Source organism: Octopus sinensis, linkage group LG7, assembly GCF_006345805.1.
Source record: "Octopus sinensis linkage group LG7, ASM634580v1, whole genome shotgun sequence".
In the NCBI taxonomy this organism is placed as follows: Eukaryota; Metazoa; Mollusca; class Cephalopoda; order Octopoda; family Octopodidae; genus Octopus; species Octopus sinensis.
In genome coordinates, this window is record NC_043003.1 from 39,976,542 (window position 1) to 40,001,541 (window position 25,000).

The 25,000-nt window shown below is 38.8% G+C and overlaps 1 long non-coding RNA gene across 1 annotated transcript in view; it reads left to right on the plus strand.

Moving 5' to 3' along the window:
- The window catches only part of LOC115214393, a 72,098-nt gene that overhangs the window by 22,311 nt on the left and 24,787 nt on the right, over positions 1–25,000 (plus strand). Inside the window, exon 4 of the long non-coding RNA XR_005000016.1 lies at positions 3,133–3,279. This is a non-coding gene — a long non-coding RNA (uncharacterized LOC115214393). The remainder of the gene's footprint in view (positions 1–3,132; positions 3,280–25,000) is intronic.

The window sequence follows — 25,000 nt, forward strand, 5'->3', positions numbered from 1 at the left end:
CACACGCACACACACACAAACACACACACACATACAAACACACACACATGCAAACACACACACACACACATACACACACACACATATATATACACACACACACACATACACACACATACATACATACATACATACATACACACACACACACATACATACATACATACATACATACATACATACATACATACATACAAGAGAAAGGCTGAGGAAGAAAGGGAGGGCACGAAGAAAAATTAAGCATGGACAACAGGTAATCACAAGCACAGTGCAAGATACCAAGCAAGGTCACCATACTCTTTCATCAGCTGTTGACTGAAGGTCAAAGCAATTTCGGTGCGTTAATGAACAGAAGAGCATACTCGCCTCAGCAAGTCCCCGAGTCTGGTGTCAAGATAAGGCGACAAACAAGTTTACAAAGATTAAGCAAACTAGAATGAGAGAGAAAGATGGGAGAGAGAGGACGAGAGGGAAAGAGAAACAGAGAGGAGAGAGAGAGAGTGAGTGAGTGAGTGATGGAGTGTGTGTGTTGTGAGCGAGTGAGTGAGTAAGAAAGTGTAGGTGATCGCTGAAAATTGACACACATACACACACATACACACATACACACACATACACACACACACACAAACACACACACAAACACACACACACACACATACACAAATACACATACACATATATACACACGCACACACACACAAACACACACACACATACAAACACACACACATGCAAACACACACATACACACACACACACACATATATATACACACACACACACACACTAGTTCCATTGTTATTTGTTTTTGTTGTTGTTTCTATTGTTGCTGTTCTTTTTTCCATGTAGACAGTACTACCCCCACTATCTAAACTCTTGCCAACACCTCTACAAAGTTACCGATAACATGATAACGTGTGTCTAATTCTATATCAAAAGATATCAAGTGAGCACAATGGGTAGGAGGGGTGGTAGTGTAGGAGTAGTGTAAGGAGATGCAAGATGGCGACACAAGCCGTCTATTGTTGGTGAAATCCATTTTCAGTTTCCGCGTACATTTGAATATGTGTTTGTAGCTGTGTATGTGCAAGCGTACGTTTGTGTACCTTCTCTCTCTCTCCCTCCCTCTCTCTCTCTCTCTCTCTCTCTCTCTCTCTCTGTATATATATATATATATATATATATATATATTCTCCACACATACATTCTCATATATATAAACATACTACATGCAGATATATTACACGCATACATTTGCATATTACCTATAACATTTATTAACAAAGGAAGCTATTTACTGAAACGTTTTGCCGATACCGATTCAAAACAGACTGTTTTAAGACGCTATTATTTGTGAAACTCTGATGCAACAATTGATAATAAATATTACTTTGGCTCTGTAGCCATTATTGTGTCCTTTCATCGGTGCATGAATAGTCTATACAAATGCACAAACCTATAAAACAAACGATTAGATATTATGATGATTGTCGTCTCCTTGTGTTTCCTCGTTGTCAATGATATTTCTGTGTTGTCATCCATTTTTTTTCTTTCAGATGTCTGTTCACTCACGTTGCATAGTTCGAAGCATAAGTGACAGACTAAGGCTGTAACTTATTCTGCGCTTCCAGCTGGTTAGGTCTGCATACGCCGCGATCCTTCCATCACCATAGCACTTTCACTAGATGTCATGACAAATGAGGCTACTATAAAGAGACATCTGCTTGTCATTGGATTATAGTAATAAACGCGCGTACAATGCGAGTATTAGTCTCCGAGTGTCTGTGATTAGTACCTAGTAACAGGCCAAAGGGAGATGTCTGTTAATCAGGTGAAACCACAGATTTTACATCAGAGTGTCCCTCTCCTAAAAGCATGCTGTGAGAACAGCTAGAGGTCTCTCACTACCAGTGGTTTTACTGCGCGCCCTAATACTAACCAAGAGTGCTGATGATTGCTCTACCAGAGAGTGCCCCGATATGACTGATGGTATTTTGATACCTACTGACTTAAACGAGAAATTTTCTTCATGGCAAAACACGTGTCTGTGTGCAAGACTCTGTGTGTGTGTGTGTGTGTGTGTGTGTTGTGTGTGTGTGTGTGTGTGTGTGAGTTATGCATACAGGTTTGTGTGTGAGTATGGACGCAGGAATATACCTTTCTGTCATATTGTATTGCGTGTGTATGTGTATCTTTGTGTATATGATACGAATTTTGCTTGGTTGGGTGTAGTTTTCACTTGATTCGGGGTATGTGTGTGCGTGTGAGCGCGTGAGCATGTAGACGTGTATATATTAGTAGCGTTTTGTGAAAGTGAGGCGCGCATGCGTGTGCATATACAGTGTTCGCGTGAGCAGGGGGTTGTTAAAACAAGTGCTAAGATTCGTGGATATTTTGTTAGATAAATGTATCATGCAGGATATGGCGTATATGTGTGTATGAGTAAGTGTGTGCGTGCAGTTTGTGAGTCGGGGGATGTTTACGGGGAGGGCTGATATTGAAATAACGCCGAAAGGCTGTGGGCTTGGAGGAAAACTAAAACGCCATTCTCTGCGAAGCCTGGAGTTCGTGGATCTGGTGTGTAAGACCAATCCAAATATGATTGATTGTAGTAACGAATGGTCCGCGGAGCGGAAGTAGCGAGAGCCCGAACCCTGGTTTCCGGGTTGGATGTGAAGATGTTCGTAAATCAGCCAACGATGTGACGGATGGGTTGATCTATGTACAAAGCATTGCAGAAAGAGCTTCTAAGGAGGTAAAGGAATCAGAAATCTGGAAGGTGCCAGGGTTTGATAATGTGAGGGATGTGGGGGTTGGTGAGAAACGGACAGGTATTGCAACGGTGCTGGAAATGGGGGTAAGATTCCGGAAAATGAAAGGGGGAAGGGGAAAAAGGCAGGAAGGTACGGGAAAATAAGTCACGTGGACTACGGACACATTTGAACGAAGGGAGTGATGGATTATAGAGAGGGTTATGTTTATGTATTTACCAAGTGTCACATAATTTTTTCTTTTCAGATTTAAACATGTTTAACTGTACCATTTATGTGTGTGTATATAGATATATTTATACACACACACATATATATGAACTTAAATATATAGAAATAAACTTGTATATCCCATCAGAATCTGTATCGGCCCCGATCAGTGGATCAAGAAGTCACATGTTATACAACTCCCCAACCAGTGAAGCTAGAGGCAGTCACAATATCCACGGTGGCAGATCAAAGAGTCGCCGATATTACTTGAAGTTTCCACATCATTTGAATAAAGGTTAGTGAAAAACAAATCAACGGTAACCATCTATTAACAACAATTACACTAACACCACTAACGCAAGCAGCAACAAAATTATCACAACACCACCATTATCCCTAATATCAGCAACACCTCTGCCATAACAACACTAACAACACAAAAACAATTCCATCATCACCACCAGTCCTAATAATACCAATTACGAGTCATCGAGGGAATCTCTATGTTGTTCAATCTCCTAGAAACAGCAGCCAAGTTTGTCAGAATTCATATTTCAGTGTCTTTTACGAGGGGCGTTCAATAAGTAATGCCTCTGACCCACTTGCCTTTGTTTGATCTAGCTGAAATTTTGCATGTGCAATTATTGATATCTCTATAGATTAAGTGGCAAATTACAGCTCCGAATTAATTGTGGTTTCTGATTTACAGGTGTTTGAAATGAGTCAAGTGGGAAATGGAGCATGTTGAGTGTCGAGCAGTGATTCGGTTTTTGTATTTGAAATGACGCACACCACAGGAGACTTTTAATGAAATGAAAGTAACTTATGGTGATGATGCCCCATCATATGACCTTGTAAAACGCTGGCATCGTGAATTCAAACATGGTCGGAACTCTGTGGAAACAGCTCCCAGATCTGGTCGCACCCCTTCTGCCATTGATGAGGCATCTGTCCGTCAAGTTGAGGCTGCCATTTTGGAAGATCGACGCATAACTATTCGCCAAATAGCCCATGAGGTCAAGATTAGTACCGGGTCTGTGGAAACTATCATTCATGACCATTTGCATATGCAAAAGGTGTCTGCCAGATGGATTTCCAGGTTGCTCACACTTTTCCAGAAGTAAGAACGTAAGAATTCCAGAAGCAAGAATTTAGGGATGTGACAAGAAGATGAGTCAAAATTTTTCAAAAGACTGATTACACAGGATGAGACCTGGGTCCATCACTATGATCCAGAGACCAAAGCCCAGTCAATGCAGTGGAAGCACCATGATTCACCTCCTTCAAAGAAGGCAAGGGTGCAGCCCTCCGCTGGCAAGGTCATGCTCACAGTCTTCTGGGACCAGGACGGAGTAGTGATGACAGATTTCCTGGCAAAGGGTACCACAATTACAGGAGCCTATCATGTTTCACTTTTGAGGAAATTAAGAGAAGCTATCGAAACCAAGAGGCGGGGCAAGATCAGCAAAGGCATCCTCCTCCTGCAGGACAACGCTCCGGTCCACAACTCGCGTGTGCCAGATCAGAAGCACAGGCGTGCGGCTATGAACTCTTCCCCCATCCCCCTACTCTCCTGATTTTCACCTCTTCCCAGCCATGAAGTTGTTTTTGAAAGGAAAGCGTTTACCAGATGATGCAGCCTTGATTTCTGAAGTCACGTCGTGGTTGGAGGACCAAGCTGGGGTCTTCTACGAAAACGGTCTCCAGAACTGCATCAAACGATGGGAGAAATGCGTACCTCTGGGTTGTTCCTATGTAGAAAAAGACTAATACCTGTGCCAAGTTTCGTTGCTCTACTGCTATGGGAAGTGGGTCAGGGGCATTACTTATTGAACGCCCCTCGTAAATAAAAACGAGAAAAAATTCTCATAAAATAACCCTCTCTACTTTAGGCACAAGGCCTGAAATCTTAGGGGAAGGAGCTAGTCGATTTTATCGACCCCAGTGTTAAACTGGTACTTATTTTATTGCCCCCCCACCCTCTAAAGAACGAAAAGTAAAGTTAGGCACGTTGGAATTTGAACTCAGGACGTAAAGACAGACAAAATGCAGTTGAGCATTTTGCTTGGCGCGCTAACGTTTCTACCAGATCACCGCCTTATAGACAAAAAAAAAAGGCTCATAAAATAACAGGGTCTTAGATACCTTAGCCATGGCTGGTACGTCTCAGTCTGTAAATCAACAGAATTTGGTTCGACCGAAGCTAAATTACAACTCCAATAACATTTATAACAACTACACAAACATCAAGCAATTACAAAAACATCGACGAATTAGTGGTACTGGTGGTTGGGGCGGAATTCTACAGGCTTCGTGATGTATTCTTCACCATAAAATCTAGACAAATATGGTGAATATATGTGAATCTAGAGACACATGTATATTGTATTATATTAACATACTGGAGTTCACATTTTAAAATTTGAATGTCAGCTAATTTTCAAGGGTTTTGGCATTTGACAGAAAAACATACAATAAAAATAAAATTAAATCAATAAGAATTTATTTTTACTAATTCTACAAATATTTAACCAGTTTAAATATATAATGCCAAAAATGGTAAATTTTCCTATTTAAGGTTCAACTATAATCTGACATATCGAACTTGATATCATTGATGTAATATATATGTATTTACTTAAAATGTTACCCAAAGCAAATTTTGATCAGTTTAAATATCAGGTTAAATAACATAGTACTTGTGAAGTTTTATAAATACTACATAAAACATCTTAAAAAATGTGGAGTCAACTTTATACATTTTGGTATTAAACTTTTCAATCATAAAACTATGTTATCAACCAATAAACTTTCGCGATAGACTTACATATCATTTTCTAATATGCGATGTACTTCAATGTTTGTAGTGAAAGTCATTCCACGTCTCTTGCTTTGTCATCTCCTTTGAGCGTCATCGCCATTTCTTCGACAGGTTACAGTGTTCGTGTCTTTGAGAAAATCTCATACTGTTAGTTGCTAACTCAGAGCCGGTTGCAGTAAAATTAGGGTTAGGGTTTTAAACGTTTGCCCCTGGGCTTCATTTGTTCATCGTAGAATAAGAGAGTCGCAGTTGATACTGGATCCTTTGTAACGCAAAGGGAATGTCAGTATCACTGAGATTTCATCTAATTTTAAGGGCGAACACTCTAGAGCTTGTAGGTGAACCATCTATCAATGACGCTTCCAGACTATTTTCATGTAACCGGAATGTCTTCGTAGGTGTTCTATTACTCACTCCTTGACTAGTAGAGATTACAAAATAGCATGACGATGGCGTCATGTATTTAGTTTAGATGATGGAAAAATATGTCAAGCGGGTGTAAGTGGTGGGGGACATGGGTTTCATTGTTGCAAGAAAAAGAATCGATGCCTAGATGTGTTTTGTGTTTTGATGGAAGTCTATTTAAATCTTCGTTTAAAGTAGGTCACTTGGCATCTTTAGGGAATAAAGTCACTCTTAGCTCCATTTCCTGCGATTTCAGTAACCAATGGCTCATTTCAATAACATACGGCAGGAATATTAATTACATCAGCTCAACATCATTTAGAGTGCTGGGAGACGCTACCACTTCCAAGTTGAAGTCGTTTAGAAAACTTTTGTTCGTTCATATTTGCTTTTATATTCTGAGTTAGCTTAAGTTGTTAAAAATGATATCACACATGAAACCATTTGCTGTCTGTATTTACTTCAGCAGCTGGAGTAACCAGAGGATCAACGAGGAGAATTTAATTGACACCATTCTTCCAAAAGGATAATATTAGCACCGAATACAGATTCACTTTCCATTATGTCTTGTAAGCAATTATCAATTACAAGGCAACAAAGTACGATCTTATTGATGTTTCATTAACGATTAACATTTTTTTACTGCTCTTAGGTTATTAGCTCGTTCAGAGGAAGATGCAACATTACAAACACTTTTTGTCGTAGATACTGTGATAAGTGATAAAAGTGTTGTGGCCCTGCCAATCCATGCATTGTAGATGTAGTAGTGTTACCTGCTGCAAAATGGAAGTGCAATATGTTGAGTAGTTACGTTTTTCTTGGTATATTCGATGCATCTGAATAAAAGCATCTTTTATGATTTTAGATCTCCACCAATATCATCTCTTGCTAAATTATCCATATGAACGTTATTTAATTGACTTTTATTGTTACTGGCGAAATTAAGGTGGCACCCTTCTACTTTGACGTATGTACCAACAGCATGTTATTAAAATAATTTCCCTGATCGGTGAATGGGATTAAAATAGCTCCTTATTGCCAAACGGTAATTGCAATAATTTTGCATCGTAATTTGGACATGCTTTATGCGAATGTGTTTAGTCTTGTTCTCCATTTGTTAATAGTAATGGATTACCTGTGGCGCGATATATAATAGTCTCTTTTTTTTATAAAGAACTATATTTTGAAGTACTAGGGGTGTATAAGATTCACCAATAAATATTGCGACCAAATCTTTGCTTGCAGAATAGTTCTACCTTCTTTAATGAAGAACCGCAACAAATTGCATAGCATTTTTTCCAGGTTGCCTATTTTCTTCCACTTACAATTCTGTTGTTTTCATATTTTCTCACACTGTTGCTTAGAGTTTGTTTTCTACCACAGAAGGTTTTTCAACTACTGGCATTAAATAATGTTTGTTTCTGAGGCGCAGCAACAGGTGGCTACATTGCTTCATATACTTTAACAAAATAGAATTATCCATAACTCTTTTTGTCGTCAACTCCTGGTTATGTTCTAACATGATGATAAACGTGACGTAATAAGCAGAACGAATAGGCACCGACGCTGGTGACTGCATATTAACCCTAAATAAAACGAATAAAAAATGCAGAATTGCAGTTTCGAATGCATTGCTTGAAGTGGGTCTCTTAGCAACCATACATCAAAATATTGGCCCTTTTCTCAAAGTGTCGGTCGCTCTCTGACAAATTTGTGGTTGAGCCTGTGGCAGTGGAAACATCCGACGTTCTTAGCCTTCGGACTACACTGCTCACTATCCGCAAGTACGAGCTCCGTGAGTCGGAATTACTGTTCCAGCGCATCTTCTTCACCATCGTCTGGGGCAATGCCTTTTCCATTGTGTCCGCCGAGACCATGAGACAAACTTGACAAATTCCTTTAGTTAGATTACTTATAATACGTCAAATAATCGCTTGAACTGAGCAGGATGTTCTTGGAAGTCTAATTTTGATAGCTCTGCCATACTGACAAATTCAATGATACGTTTTCCACTCGTAAGGCTCCACAGTATTGAAGTACAATGTTTATCCACTATTAAAGTCTCGAATTATATCATTATCAGAAATTTGGAATTGTCATTGTCTTCTTTGAGACACATTTTCATATTTTTCCCTTCGCTCATTTTCTCCCTTTTTCATGTTCTGAATGTAATGTTCTCTTTTATTATTCATATTCTCCCTCTCCACCTCTCCCTATCTCTCTGTATCTCTGTCTCTTTATCGCTTTCTCTCTCTCAGTATCTCTCTCCCTCCCTCCTCTCTCTCTCTCTCTCTCTCTCTCTCTCTCTCTCATTCTCTGACTCTCTTGTTACGAATTTACGAAAAGTAATCTTCTAATGGTGCTGTTCTCCGTGTCTCCTAATTCTGAAGATAATCTCTTTCGTTTTCTTTCTTATTTATTTTTCACTCTTATTCTCACGTTTTTCAAGATTTCATTTCTTCTTTGCTTGTCCATATGACCTTAGTGCGTCGTATCAATTTTCTCTTCTATTTCGGAGAACATTATTATTAATGCTGTTAGGCAAGTTATGATGTATCTTTTCTGTTCTGCAACACATGCCCCACCTCGATATATGACTTAAATGCACTCAGGCTTCTTATATACTGTGTCTGTTGCAGTTTCGAATTTCATGACACTCCTCTTCTCATAAACGTTCACGCCGTCCTCTCAGACGTTCTCGCGCACTGAAGCACTATCTTAATTACTTCTATGTTGGCTTTCCATTCAACAGAAATGTAAATGAATAAAATATATTTTTTTCCAAGGGGAACAATTTCTGTCAGTCGGATTCACATATCGGAGGGAAAAGCGATTTAATTCAACATATAGCGAACGTACAATATGGGATTTAAGCGATAAACAATATTTAAAAAAATGAAATATCATTAATCCTTATTATTGATGAACAAATAAAATTAAGAGGGGCACAATAATCCCAGTGACATTAGAAGACATTCATGTGAAAAGCATTCTTTGGTCTGTTTGTATGTAATTGCAAAAGAGAGACAATTATAGAATATTGTATTGTATGCAAAAATGAATAAAATATATATTTTTCAAGGGGAACAATTTCTGTCAGTTGGATTCACATATCGGAGGGAAAAGCGATTTAATTCATCATATAGCGAACGTACAATATGGGATTTAAGCGATAAACAATATTCAAAAAAATGAAATATCGTTAATCCTTATTATTGATGAACACATGAAATTAAGAGGGGCACAATAATCCCAGTGACATTAGAAGGCATTCATGTGAAAAGCATTCTTTGGTCTGTTTGTAAGTAATTGCAAAAGAGAGACAAATATAGAATATTGTATTGTATGCAAATTATGATGCTAAATGCGGATCACCACAGTCTCATACGTACGTCGTTCATAGGAACGTATGCATAGAATCAAATATTAAACTTCAACACGCCACACACACACACACACACACACACATACACAATATACATATATAAATTCGTAGTACGGATGCAGAGAATCCTGTGGTTATCACAGGAAGCTCCTCTAGCAAACTAAATGACAACATTTTTTATGGTTTAAATATATATATAAAGAGAAGATTGCATTGTTTATACCATTTATTCTTTTGAATAGTATCAGTGGAATTTTCGAAATATGTGTCGAAAGTAAAAATATTTGATTTACACCTGCGTAAAACTCCATTTATTTATTCACATATATGTATATATATAAGTGGATGAATGAATTATCCTTTGTTTCCAGTTAACACGGAACATTCAATAAACAGTAACCAGGGTAGCAAAATTCACGCAAGTAACAAGGATGTAGCGACCTATTCAAAGGTAGAAACTCTGGGTTAATGTGCAGTAATTTGTATAGTATAAGTAAATAAATGGAGTTGAATACAGGTGTTATTCAAATTCTTTTACTTTCGACGTATGTTTCGAAGACAACATTGGTTTTATTCCAAAGGAATAAACGGTGTAAAATAATGTAATCTTCTCATCAGGAAAGAAAGAACCTATCTCAATAACAAGACATTTTTTTCCAAGCCTTTGAACATTTTTTTCAACCAATATATCCCTCTTTATTTGTTCTCTACTTATTATTTCTTTACCCCTTCTCTTTCTATGGTCTGCCTTTGACGTCGGATCTACTAACAGTTTTTTTTTAATACTTAATAGCGTTCTGTTTATCATTTATGCAGTCATCAAAATTGTTATAATGTCTTGTTGTTGAGATAGGTTCACTTTCTTTCCTGACGAGATTACATTATTTTACACTGTTTATTCCTTTGGAATAAAACTAATGTTGTCTTCGAAACATATGTCGAAAGTAAAAGAATTTGAATAACACCTGTGTTCAACTCCATTTATATACTGATATATATATAGCAAAACAAAGTGGTGTTAATCAGGGATATTAATCTAAGCGAAATACTTCTTAAGCTCTCTGCAGATGAAAATACGTCAGGCTGAGAAAAAAAGGTCTTGTGATTGGTATAGTACTCCAGGTAATCTGAAATCGAATTTGCATATATATGTTTCATTACCCTGTTAAGATGCTATGTTTTTACAAAGTGATGCAGGAAATGGACAGAAATAATGGGTTTTATACATTTATTCATTTATTTAATTATTATTAATTTGGTTACGTTGTTCTTGTTCTTGAATAGCATTTTTCTTTAGACATCTCTTTAATTTTGGTGTCTATTTTCAAACCCTGACACCCAATAGGGGTGATGTTATATATTCGGTTGAGTCAGTTAAACTTCAATTCTTCTTTGTTTTAGTCTTTTAGTTCACATTTGACAAACGTCTAATTTGTTGAAGATAATTTTGGCTAATTGGGTTAATTAATTTAAACTCAGTTCTTATAAAATTGTTTAATAGCTACGGAGAATAGTTTAATTAAATTACTTTTTAAAAAATTCAGTTCCAATAAGGGAGAAAAGGATTAAAACAAAGCTAAGGTGAGAGTAAAATTACTTAAAACAGAACTTAAGTATCATTCTGTAAATATGTCCGCCATATAAGTTCAAAAAAAAAAAGGATCTTTTTCAGTCATAAACAATCATGGGGTTGCACTTAGAGGGTTCCTCTCTGAGGCACAGATCTGAATCAGGTTGTTTACGGAAGACCAGCAGTCGTCCATTCATACCAGTCTCCCCTCTCTGCACCACCGATGTTATCTAAGGTAAAGGCCGATACAGCTTGGCAACTCATTTCTCGTACAGCTATGTGAACTGGAGCAAAGTGAAATAAAGTGTCTTGCTCAAGATCACAACACAACACAACACACAACTCGGTCCGGGAATCGAACTCACTACCTCTAACCACTGAGCCGTGCGTCTTCACATATAAGTATAGCTTGTATGAATACTTCAAATGAAAATATACTACATACGTATATTGTTGAAATAGATTTTTGATAATTTCCACTGCTCAGTGGAGTCAGAAAATGTACTTCGTTCAATGGCTTTGTTGCTAGAGTCCCACCAAGGTCGCTTTCCTCGACTAAAGCGTCGTAGATGGATACGTTGTTATAAACAAGTGCATTAATATATGTATAATACAAACAACAAGCCTCAAATCTTAGGGGTAAATTACAGTCCATTATATTTATCCCAGGAAGATGAAAGGATAAGTCGACCTTAATTAAGTTAATGTAATACAGTACTTAACTAAGTCATATGTAATGCTTATTTATTCACAGGGCTTTGAATTAATCATGCATTATCGTGTAATTTTGAGATCTCAATGATGCAATTGTTTATTTTCAGAATGACATTGTAGTGTATGAGTGAGAGGCCAAACCAGGCTAGTTGGAACATAAAACAATGTTTTATAGATAGATAGATAGATAGATAGATAGATAGATAGATAGATAGATAGATAGATAGATATGTCTCTCTGTTTGACCCCATCATCGCTTGACAATCGATGTTGCTTTGCCTGCGTCCCCGTAATTTAGCAGTTTGTCAAAATACGTGCGATGCTAAGAGCACAAATATATACTGTATCAGACAAGAACCGCCTGGAATGTGTGCCAGAAGTGCCAGGTCACATAATTTCAGCGTACTGCGTTTCTTCCGTGACAGGTGTCCGCTTGTCTCAGTCAAGCCAAATCCCGCTGTTAACGGTTTATAGACTAACGGTGATTTTTCACAGCGCTCTTAACACAGTGCGTCTGTAGAAGAAAACCTCTCAAGGCGTATACCGCAGTATAGGGCATTCTAATAATACGCTCACGTTAAGAAGGATGGAAAGAACGCTATTCGTTTAACTTTAAGATTTACGGTACATTGGAATCTGTTAGGAGGCCTATGGCATACAGGAACAACAAGGTTGGGAAACCTTCTGATAATATAAACCTTTCCATAGCTTTATGTAAATATCTGGAAGGTTCATATTACAGGGCTTTGATGAAGTTCTTTATAGACCCCTCTCTATGCATACATGCGTGTGTATGCATACATGCGTGTGTATGCACACATACAGACACACACTCAAACAGTTACTTAAACAAAATAGTAAACCTTGTTTTCAGTTGATTTGTAGTTCGAAAAACAGAGAAAATGTACACAATACACATTGTAAATTATAATTATTGTATGCAGCTAATTACTTCTGTCTCTTTGTCTCACTCTCTTCCTCACCCACTCACTTTATCTATCTATCTATCTATCTATCTATCTATCTATCTATCTATCTATCTATCTATCTATCTATCTATACATACATGCATACATACATACATACATACATACATACATACATACATACATATATATATATATATATATATATATATATAATATATATATATATACATATACACATAGACACACACACACACACACACACACACACATATATATATATATATATATATATATATATATATATATATATATATATATATATCCTAATGCTTTTCTTTTTACTGTAGCGTCAGGTTGACCAACGCCTTGCGAGTGGAATTTGTTAGACGGGAACTGCGGAACTTCGTCGCCAACATACTTTCACTCACACACACGAACGCACGCATGCGCGCGCACACACACAACACACGCACAAACACGTATGTATGTATGTATGTATTCAGTTATGTGTGTGTGAGTGAAATACTTCTGAAATATGTACCAGAATGTAAACCAAGATGGTATACTCTGAGACTGAAGATGGAATCAAAGATTTCTTGATAAGGAATCAGAACTGCTGGAATGACATTTTGTGTATTTGTACAAGAGTGTGGCATTTGTATACCTTAACACACATGCATACACACGCACATACACACATATTCATACAAAAACACTACGTGTACACACATACACACACATCCGCGCTCGCATCCTCACACACATATACAAGTCGAGATAAGCGCACATATGTCTATGTGTGTGTGTGTGGCTGTGTATATGGGGAAAGAGAGAGAGGGCGAACGAGAGCTAAATAGACAGACTGACAAACTGACAGACAGACGGACAGATAAACAGACAGACAGACAGACAGACAACAGACAGATAGATAGATAGATAGATAGATAGATAGATAGATAGATAGATAGATAGATAGATAGATAGATAGATAGATAGATACTTGTATGTATACACACAAACACACCTACACACGCACGCCCACACGCGTGCACAAGCAGACAGACAGACAGGCAGACACACACACACACGCACACACACACACACACACCAATACATACATGCATACAGGTAGACAGACCCGCATTCTCATTTATCTTGTTCACTTATTCTTTTAAGACTTTCAGATTTGTTTCAATCCCTACCAATTCCTACCCACTTTTCACACTCACATGCGCGCGCACACACGTAAACACACACAAACTCATACGCACATGTTTGCTTACATGCACACACACACACACACACACACACACATTTATGTATACACGTACACGCACACATTCTCATTGACTCACGAACGGCAGACACAAACACAGAAATTTTTTGTAAAAAGAAGTTTAAAAAATACAGACACAGCCGGGGTGGTAGTCGTGGAGGTGGTGGTGGTGGTGGTGGTGGGTATCTTAGTGACATACAGACAGATACAGAGTAAACCTCCTATCGCTACCCGCCCCCATACCGACATATAGTTCATTAACTATAAAAACATTTCATATATTAAACTATCTTATCGTCTGCATTTCACCTGCCCGCACACAGCTCTATATCAATCTACACCTACCCGCACTGTCCTCTGCATCTAGCATTTCCCTATATTTGCCCACTCCTACACACACTTTTTACTGTATCTAGCATATACAATCCACATATAACGCCGTGGTAAGATGCTTGCTTCCCATCCACATGGGTCCGGATTCAGTCCCACTGTGTGACATCTTGTACAAGTGTCTTCTACTAAAGCCCCTCGGGTCAAGCAAAGCCTTGTGAGTGAATTTGGCAGACCGAAAATTAAGGAAGCTCGTAGAATATATATATATATATATATATATATATATATATATGTATTTTACTCTGTACGTTGTTTGTTCGTTCGAAGCCCTAATCTCCACAAATTTTACATTTTAAAAATTTCTGGATGCTGCTGTCTTATGAAACTTTCCTATCTTGTTGAAAGCACGCACGAAATAAGGAGTAGTAAAACAATCGAAAACTGACGAGGAGTTATCTTCATTTGGTATTTTGTTCTGTACTTATCTCTCGTATGTTTACGTATTTTTCACTCGTTGGTGATGTCCTGGACTCAATGCATATATATATATTTATGTGTGTGTGTAGTATTATGTATTATGTACGTATGTATGTATGTATGTATGTATGTATGTATGTATGTATATATGTGTGTGTGTGTGTGTGTGTATTTATGTATGTATGCATGTATATGTTTGTGTGTCTGTGTTTGTCCCACTCCACCGTCGCACGACAACCGATGTCGATGTGTTTACGTCCCCGTAACGTAGCGGCTCGGGAAAAGAAATTGATAGAATAAGTACTAGGCTTACAACGAATAAGTTTTGGAATCGATTTGTTCGACTAAAGGCGGTGCTCCAGCATGGCCATAGTCAAATGACTGACACAAGAAAAAGAATAAACTAATATATATATGTATATGTATATATATATATATATAGAGAGAGAGAGAGAGAGATAGATAGATAGATAGATAGATAGATAGATAGATAGATAGATAGATAGATAGATAGATAGATAGATAGATAGATAGATGTGTGTGCGCGCGCTCACCACCACTTGACAGCCGCTGTTGGTGTGTTTACGTCCCCGTAACTTAATCGTTTGACAAAAGAGACGATAGAATAAGTACCAGACTTAAAAATAGTACTGGGGTCGATTCATCCGACTAAAAATTCTTCAAGGCCGTGCCCCAGCATGGCCATAGTCATATGACTGAAATACGTAAAAGATAAAAAATGTAGGTGAAGACGCGTTGTCCTAGTGGTTAGGGCGTCGCACCCACAATCGGAAGATCATGGTTTCGATTTCCAGACTGGCGGTGCGATGTGTTCTTGAGCAAAACGCTTCATTTCACGTTGGTCCAGTTCACTCAGCTGAAGATGGATAACCCTGTGACAGACTGGTGTTCGGTTCACGGGGAATTTTGGCCAGCCCGCCTAATCAGTGGGGTGTTATCATTCAAAAGTTAAAACAGTACGTGGAAGTACGCTGTAACCAGCGGTGTATAACAATAGCCGACAAGCTGGTTGATATAATGACGATACAATATATACCCACATTTACTATTATACATATCCACGAGTACGAATATATATAACCTACATATTACCACGCTTTTTACAAATGTCTAACCTCACATAGTACCATATTTACCCACATTCAACTACACTGTTCTCTGTTTCAACCCGCATATAGTCCCAATATATATCTAGATATAAATGTATCCCACCTCCATTCTCCCGCATCTGCTAACACATATACCAGTTTATATACCTTTACATAACTCTCTTCTATATCCACCTATACTATCTTTATCTTTATTGCTTAGATGTGGAAGGTCGGTGCTCTTCGTAGGATTCCTAGACAATTAAAATAGTAGTAGTTTGGTCGGATGGTAAGAAATTCGCTTTACAATCACGGAGTTCCAATTTCGATCATAAGGTGAAGCTTCTTAGACAAAGTTGTTTTTTTTTTTTACCGTAGCTTTGGTATAAACTTGGTCGACAAGAACAGCGTGAAAGTTCGTCGGATGGATCCTATTTGTAGTTCGAAAGTCCAACATTATCATCCTTAGCGAAGGCAGAGGTATTGTTTTCAGTCGTGTTTGTCTGCGAAGAAGATATCTCAAGAACCGCTGAATGGATTCGTGTGAAACTTTCAGGGATGTTTGGCCTCGTGACTGGTACGAACTCATTAGATTTGGGGATCAATCTGGTAGCGGACAAGGATGCTGGATTATTTTTCGTTTGTTTTACTTAATTTTTGAGAGCGGTCGCGTTCATTTTTAGTATTCTCGTTTGTGAGAGCAGTCGAGTTTATTTCAGATATTCTCATTTTAAAACTCGTCTCTGGCTAATCATTGGGAGAAGGTTGATGTTGCCTTGGCGGAGGTTTGCACCAACAGAGTGCTCTTGCTTAAATTGAAATTACTTCTGCTGTAGTATTTTAAAGCTTCAACTTCTTATCCTCTACTTTTTCAGGTTTATTTAATTTAGAATATTATCGCTCTTTTTTTTCGGCAACGCTTTTTTATCCATAAAGAATCGTTTGGCAGCTCATAAGGTACCGAGAATCGAAGCTCCTAGGATTTTGCAAATACTGGAGTCCAATTTTTTTGCTCTAACTCCTGTTAAAATATATGTTATTAAACTATGAATAAAATTTGTAACGGCCAATGAATGTGTACCATCCATATTGTGAGGAGGATTCTTTCGTGCTCTTGTACCGGGGTAAGAAATCCTTTGTGGTGATGGTGGAGGGGGTACCGAATAAGAAATATTCTCCAAATCCCGGTCTCGGGATTTGAAACTGGTCGGTTGAAGATACATGAAATGGCGATACAGATGTTCTATTGTTACACCGCAACCCGACCGTTCCACTGCAGAAACGCATAGATGCACAAACACACACACACACACACGCGCGCGCGCGCACATACAATAAACATACCTCCACATACACATATAACCACACATCCGCTTTCGTACTTACAGAAATACACAGACACACGCCCACTGACATGCAAGCATGCACACATTCTATTTCTCTCACACACCTCCACACACACTCACACACGCATACACACAGACATATGCCCACATACATTAGCGCGCGCGTAAAGTAAAAGGAAGCAGATATATTGTACTAAGAACATGTTGGTTTTGTGTTCAAATCCACTGCAGGCGGTTTGGTGTATATTTGAACAGTGGAAGTTTCAAATTACTTGGCTGTTAATAATAAGTACCAGATCATCGAGGAATGCTACCAACAATACCACCACCAACACCAACATCACCACCAACACTACCACAATCACCTCCACCACCACCACCACCAAGAACGACGACAACACTTCTTCCACCACTATTTACTACTACCACTACTACTGCTGTTGCTGCTGCTTTATCTACTACTACTACTACTACTACTACTGCTGCTGCTGCTGCTACTACTACTACTACTACTACTACTGCTACTAGTACTACTACTGATGCTGATGCTGCTACTACTACTGCTGCTGCTGCTACTACTACTACTACTACTACTACTACTACTACTACTACTGCTACTGCTGCTGCTGCTGCAATAACAACAATGACAACATTATCAGCCAGTAACAACAACAACACTAACACCAATGCCAACATCGCCAGCCCATACCAGCCAGCTTTACTCTATGCGTTTGGAGCCAGGTTTTTTAAGTGGTTGATATTGGGTTGGATTAGCTGTGCAGCTGTGTCTGCGGAATGTTGAGAAGAGGCAACGGTGATGTCATCTGCGTATGTGGCCGTACGGGAGTAAGGTTCTGTGGCTGTGTGTGTATGTTTTGCGAGGGAAGGAGGGAGGACGGCGAGGGTGCGAGTGAGAAGGTCACCTAAGTATAAGCTGAAAAGAATGACTGAGGTCAGATTTTTCGTGGCACTCTGTTCCGGCGGGGTGTCGTGAGGTGGGGGGAATTGCAAATTCAAGACGTCTATTTTTGGTGCTGTTTGTTTTATACCGTCGTGATCGTTGTAGGTGCCGTGGCCATTGTATAATAGTAGTAGTAGTAGTAGTAGTAGTAGTAGTAGTAGTAGTAGTAGTCTTCCCCAGATCGTGTAGATTTACGATCAAAAGCATTAGAACCATAACGACATTTTATTTATCTATTTGTCTATTTACTGTCAGACTGTTGGTTATTTTATGCAGTTTAGTGTAGGATATCACTTGAGGGAGATTTGGCTGCTATTTCAAGCGGATTAAGTGAACGCGTAGAAAAGCCCGCGTTGGTTCGACATACTTTATGCCCCTATTCTGTTTGAGATCAACAACAGAAGACAACAAGTCGATCGGACCATCAGATTAAACAACTGGAACACACACAAAGCGAGGAAGAGAAGGAGAAAGAGGGGCAGAGAGAAAGAGAGGTAGAGAGAAGACAAAAAAATACTAAGAATTACATACAACACACCACATTGTTCACACGACAGAAGACAACATATTAATGAAAGCAAACCTGCAGACTTAGAGCACTTAGAGCACTCCCAGGCACTGCACGTGGTCAAAACAAAAGTACAAACATAGTGTATAAACAATATGTTGGATCCATCAAAGATTGCCAATCCTACTTGGGCTCTTGAATGTCTCCACAGTGATTCACAAAAACTACAAACAATACAAAATATCTCATTTCATCATCATCATCATCATCATCATCATCACCATCGTCATCGTCATCATCATCATTATCATCATCATCATCGTCATCATCATTGTCGTCGTCGTCATCGTCGTCGTCGTCGTCGTCGTCGTCATCATCATCATCATCATCATCGTCATCATCATCACCATCATCATCATCATCATCATCATCATCTTCATCATCATCATCATCTTCATCATCATCATCATCGTCATCACCATCGTCGTCGTCGTCATCATCGTCATCATCATCGTCGTCGTCGTCATCATCGTCGTCGTCATCGTCGTCGTCATCATCATCATCATATGTTGCGCACAGCAATGAAATAGTACTTGAACATGAAAACCACATCGACTTGTGAGAATACAGTTTGTTTACTCAGAAAATCCTGAAGTATACAGTTCCTGTCAGTACATGCGCAGTGAATCACAAATATATATCCAATATCCGAAACACTGCCACAACAGTAACCTAAGAACCTTATCTGTACCACTCGGCTCAGACTTATGTATATCACCATTCTAACAACTCTTTCTATCCCATCCATTCGAGCCAAAAAAAAAACAACCACCACAAAACATTAAAACACATACAAAAATAATTACACCACCAATAGCATCGTTTTTGGCAGGGCCAACGTGGAAGCCACTTTCTACTAGAAAACGCAACCAAATTGCCCCTCAAAACGCACACATAAGGAAGCAGCGCATTAAACAATGTAGACCTATATACTTCCAAAACGGAATGGTCATAACTAGAATGCTTTTGAACATATATCTTCTCGATCTGGGCCGGCTAAACAACAGCGCAAGAATCGAACAACGTTGGGTGTACATAAGTGAAGACACAGAAAACTGGCTGGCTGGCTGGTCTTCACTGTAGAACCACCCCAAACCAAATACAGGAGCCCCTACAGCCATTTGACTCACTAGACATGTGGTAGCCGCATCCCTCTCAGAAGGCACGCTGGTTGAATAATATGGTGCTAGAACTACTATATCCGAAATCAAAGATAGAAAGGTCTAGGGTTGAATACCTTTCGTCATTTGCTTGCTCAATTAAGGGTTTGACCAGAGGCAACACAAAAGTAACGACGGCGTCGATGGGAACAACAGCTACATACATATATATCACACATACATACATACATACATACATACATACATACATACATACATACATACATACATACAAAAACACCCCGTTGTTGATAATGGAATTCCAATGACGGAGCCTTGGATCTAGGTTATAAATCTGTTCTTTCTCTATTGGCAAGAAATCTTGCAATAAACTGAATAATGACATACATACATGCATACATACATACATACATACATACATACATACATACATACATACATACATACATACATACATACATACAAAAATACCCTGTTGTTGATGTTGAAATTCCAATGAAGGAACCTTAGGTCTAGGTTAGAAACCTGTTCTTTCTCTACTGGCAAGAAATTTTGAAATTACTGAATAATGACATACATACATACATGCATGCATACATACATACATACATACATGCATGCATGCATACATGCATACGTACGTACATACATACATACATACATACATACATACATACATACATACATACATACATACATACATGCATACGTACATACATACATTTGCTACCACATACTGGGAAATGGACATACAGCTTCTCAGTCAACCCAGAAACCATAACGTACCCAAACATCGTACTTCTGAAGTAAATGAGTACCAGCAATCTTTTTCGAGAAGCGAGCCGTATGAGACATGACCCATCATCGGCGGGGCCACTCTACTAATATCGTCAAAGTATTTTTTTGTTAGGTGTGCCATTCAGAAAGTTCAGCGGGCTTCTCTTTGTCCACGACTGCAGTAAACCCTTACATGCTAGAGCATAGGTTCTCAAAGTGGGCGCTATCGCCACTCGGTGGGTGTTGTGACGGTCCAGGTGGGCACTGGTGCCTAAGGGGTTGGGCAGTAGAGAAAAAGGAGGCGTTGGGAGGAAGGCAGTGGATTGGGGGATGCTATGAATTTATTATAATATTATTATTGCATTGTATACAAATTATATGATATATAAAATATCAAATGACTCATAGGATATATAAATTAGTAAAATATAAAATATTTATTTATACATAAAAATAAGGGTGGGAACACTGAGGGTATTCTGTGGCCAAAAAAGTTTGAGAACCTCTGTGCTAGAGGGGGGAAGGGTTGTGTAACAACGAATCTAAAGCAACAGATAAGGAGGATTGCTGTTGTCGCACAATAAACTGCATACGCTGTGCAATAGATCAGCTTTAGTTAGGGACAATGTGGAGCTGAACTACAGCAACAGAAAGCTACCTATAGTATAGTATATCATAGCATTAAGCAATATGATAATAGTACAAGACAGTAAAGGTAAATTAACTGTTTCTGAGTAAGACAGCTTAATGATTTGCCTTTGTTCTTCTTTCCCTGAAGGATTACATTGTTATCGTAATTGTCATTATCAATCACCATTACGTTTATCAGTCGTAGCACCATCACAACCATCGCCGTCACCGCCGCTACCGCCTTCGTCGTCATCCTCGTCACCACCACCACCACCATCGTCGTCGTCATTATCATTATCCTTACCACTCATCACCGACATCAATAACAGCAGAAGCAGCAGTGGAGGCGCAATGGCCCAATGGTTAGGGCAGCGGACTCGCGGTCGGAGGATCGCGGTTTCGATTCCCAGACCGGGCGTTGTGTGTGTTTATTGAGCGAAAACACCTAAAGCTCCACGAGGCTCCGGCAGGGGTAGTGGCGACCCCTGTTGTACTCTTTCACTACAACTTTCTCTCACTCTTTCTTCCTGTTTCTTGTCCCCGTCTTCCTACGCAACCGCTGAGCCTGGATGCGCATTCATCCATCCGTCGATGCTCTCGGTGTCGGGGCTTGACCTGCTTTCTCTTCTGCGGATCTTACGAATAGCAAAGGACCACGTTTCAGACTTCTCCCACTGGACGAAGACCGCTACGCTCAACAGCAACAGCAACAGCACCAGCACCAGCAGCAACAACATCAGCAACAAGTACTTCCAATTCAAGAACAAACTCGGGTTGCTTGGTGACGTAATAAGATATCCATGTTGTTTCGATGACGTCACAGAGTCGCCCCTGTTGCCGCTAAGTCACCCGTTAACTGATAATCCTATCTTTCATATAACGGATGTGACGCTTCACTGAACACATCAGTTTATGCGTGTGTGGTTGGGTATCTATGGACGTGACGATGGGTATGCGCGCGCATGTGTGTGTGCGTGTGTGTGCGTGTCTGTGGGTGCACGTTGTCTCTGAGTTTGTGTGTGTGTGTCTGTGTGTCTGTGTGTCTGTGTGTGCCTGCATGCGTGTGCGTGTACATTGATGCGTGTAATGGGTTATGCGTGCCTGTAATCGGTAAGTGTGCATTGATGTGTGTATTTGTGTGGGAGTATGTATGAGTCTTTACGGACGCATTGAAATGTGCATATCTACGAACGTGTAATGTTGATGTTTAGCCCCCGAAGCCAGTTCTAATTCAGCAGGTTTGTATGGTGGAAACATCGTATGTGTGTGAACGGTGAAGGGGGGGGGGTATTGTCTGAATGCATGTTAGTATTTGTATGAGGGAGTGCCCGCGTGATTAGGGAGAGTGTGCGCTTGTTTGTATGAATCGATGTGTATATGTAAGTGTTACTATCTGTGTGTACATGTATGTCTGGGTGTACCATAGGCACATGTATGCATATGCAAATATATGTATATGTGTGTGTGTGTATTTACGCTTTACCCTTATATATATATATGTGTGTGTGTGTGTGTGTGTGTGTGTGTGTGTGTGTGTATTCGGACACAAACTATGTGTTGGTAGCCAACCGGAAAAGATGTTTTCCTGGGGCTAAACAGTAATAACATCGTCCTGTGTAGGACTACCACATTCTGTTGGAAAATAAACTTTACTATATATATATATATATATATATATACACACACACACACACACACAGACATATTTTACGTATGTGTATGTGTGTATGTATAATGTATATATACATATACACGTATGTTTGGTGATACGTAAGTAGGTAACCATGTGTATACGCACATACGTGCACACACACATGTGTGCGTATATATATATATATATATTTGTTTGTGTGTGTACATGCATACATACAAGCATACATACATATATTTGTGAGTGTATGTGTGTATGAGTGTGTGTGTGCATGGTGTGTGTGTGTGTGCGTGTGTGTGAGTGTGTGTGTGTGTGTGTGTGTGTGTGTGTGTGTGTGTGTGTGTGTGTGTGTGTGTGTGTGTGATAGTGTCAAGGCGGTAAGCTGGCAGAATCGTTAGCACGCCTGACAACATGCAAAGCATCATTTCGTTTTTATCGTCTGAGTTCAATTTCCGCCGAGGTCCACTTTGCATTTCTTTCTTTCACGGTCGATGAAATAAGTACCAGCGGAATACTGGGGTCCACGTAATCGGCTAATCCTCACCCCTAAAATTTCAGGTCTGTTAGTGGGTGTATGTACGGATGTGTTTATGTGTCCATGAGTATTCGTGTCTCTGTCTGTATGTGAGCCTCCATGTCTGAGTTTGTGTGTGTGGTATGTAGTGTAAGTGTGATATATATATATATATATGATTGTATACATATATATAGTATTTATATTAATACATATATATACACATACATATATATACATATACATATATGTATGTATGTATGTATGTATGTATGTATGTATGTATGTATGTATGTATGTATATGTATGTATGTATGCATGTATGCATGTATGTATGTATGTGTATGTATGCATGTATGTATGCAGTATGTATGTATATATTTTGCTTGTATGTATGTATATATATATATATATATATATGTATATATATATATATATAATATATATATATATATATATATATATATAAATATATGTATACATATATCAGTAAATATAATATGTGACAATTATTCGGTAGCCATGAAAAGATTCCGAGTTTCGAATGTCGGGGCAGAAAACCACGCCTCCATCTCTTCAGTTATCGGGCCATCGAAAAAATGTTATGAAAATGACCGTTAAACAAAGGGAAATTACTGTGTGATTGACCGTTATTAAGACAAAAGAGCTATTAGAATGACCGCTAAGTGAGGAGAGGGAGTAAAGGTAAGGGAGTAAAAATGTTCATAGTATTCGCATAAGCGGGCATGTCCATACATACACATGCTCGCCCGCACACCCGCGTACATGCGCCTATAAGTATATACTCATCCACCCTCACTCGAAACACACACACATATTCACCCACACATTGGCCAATATATATATAGCCGCATTCACGCTTGCACACGCATACACGCGCGCAAAAAAGGTCTATACATACGTCTATATACGCACATACACAACAGGGCTAGAGGCAAAATACAGAAAAAGGTGTAAAAAATAAGCAATAAGAGTAAAACACATCTATATACGCAATACTCGTATGCACGCACACACCAGTCTATATACGTGCATACTCGCACACGTCTATATACGCACACATCCACACGCGCACAAAAAGGTTCATACACGTCTATATACGCACATGCACAAGATAAAAAACAAGGCTAAAAGCAAAATACAGAAAAATGTGTAACAAAGGTATAAAAAATAAGCAATAAGAGTAAAACACGTCTATATACGCACAGGAAAAAATACAGGGTGGAAGGTGGAATACAGAAAAAATATGCGTAAACAATATGAGCAATAAACCTATAAAACAATATCTCTAAGTATGTGAAAAATATATATATAAGATATGTAAAAAAATATATTAAAAATATATAAGAAATATAAATAAAAAGTATAGAGAGATAAAAAGCTTGTACGTGGACACAATATAGAAAGC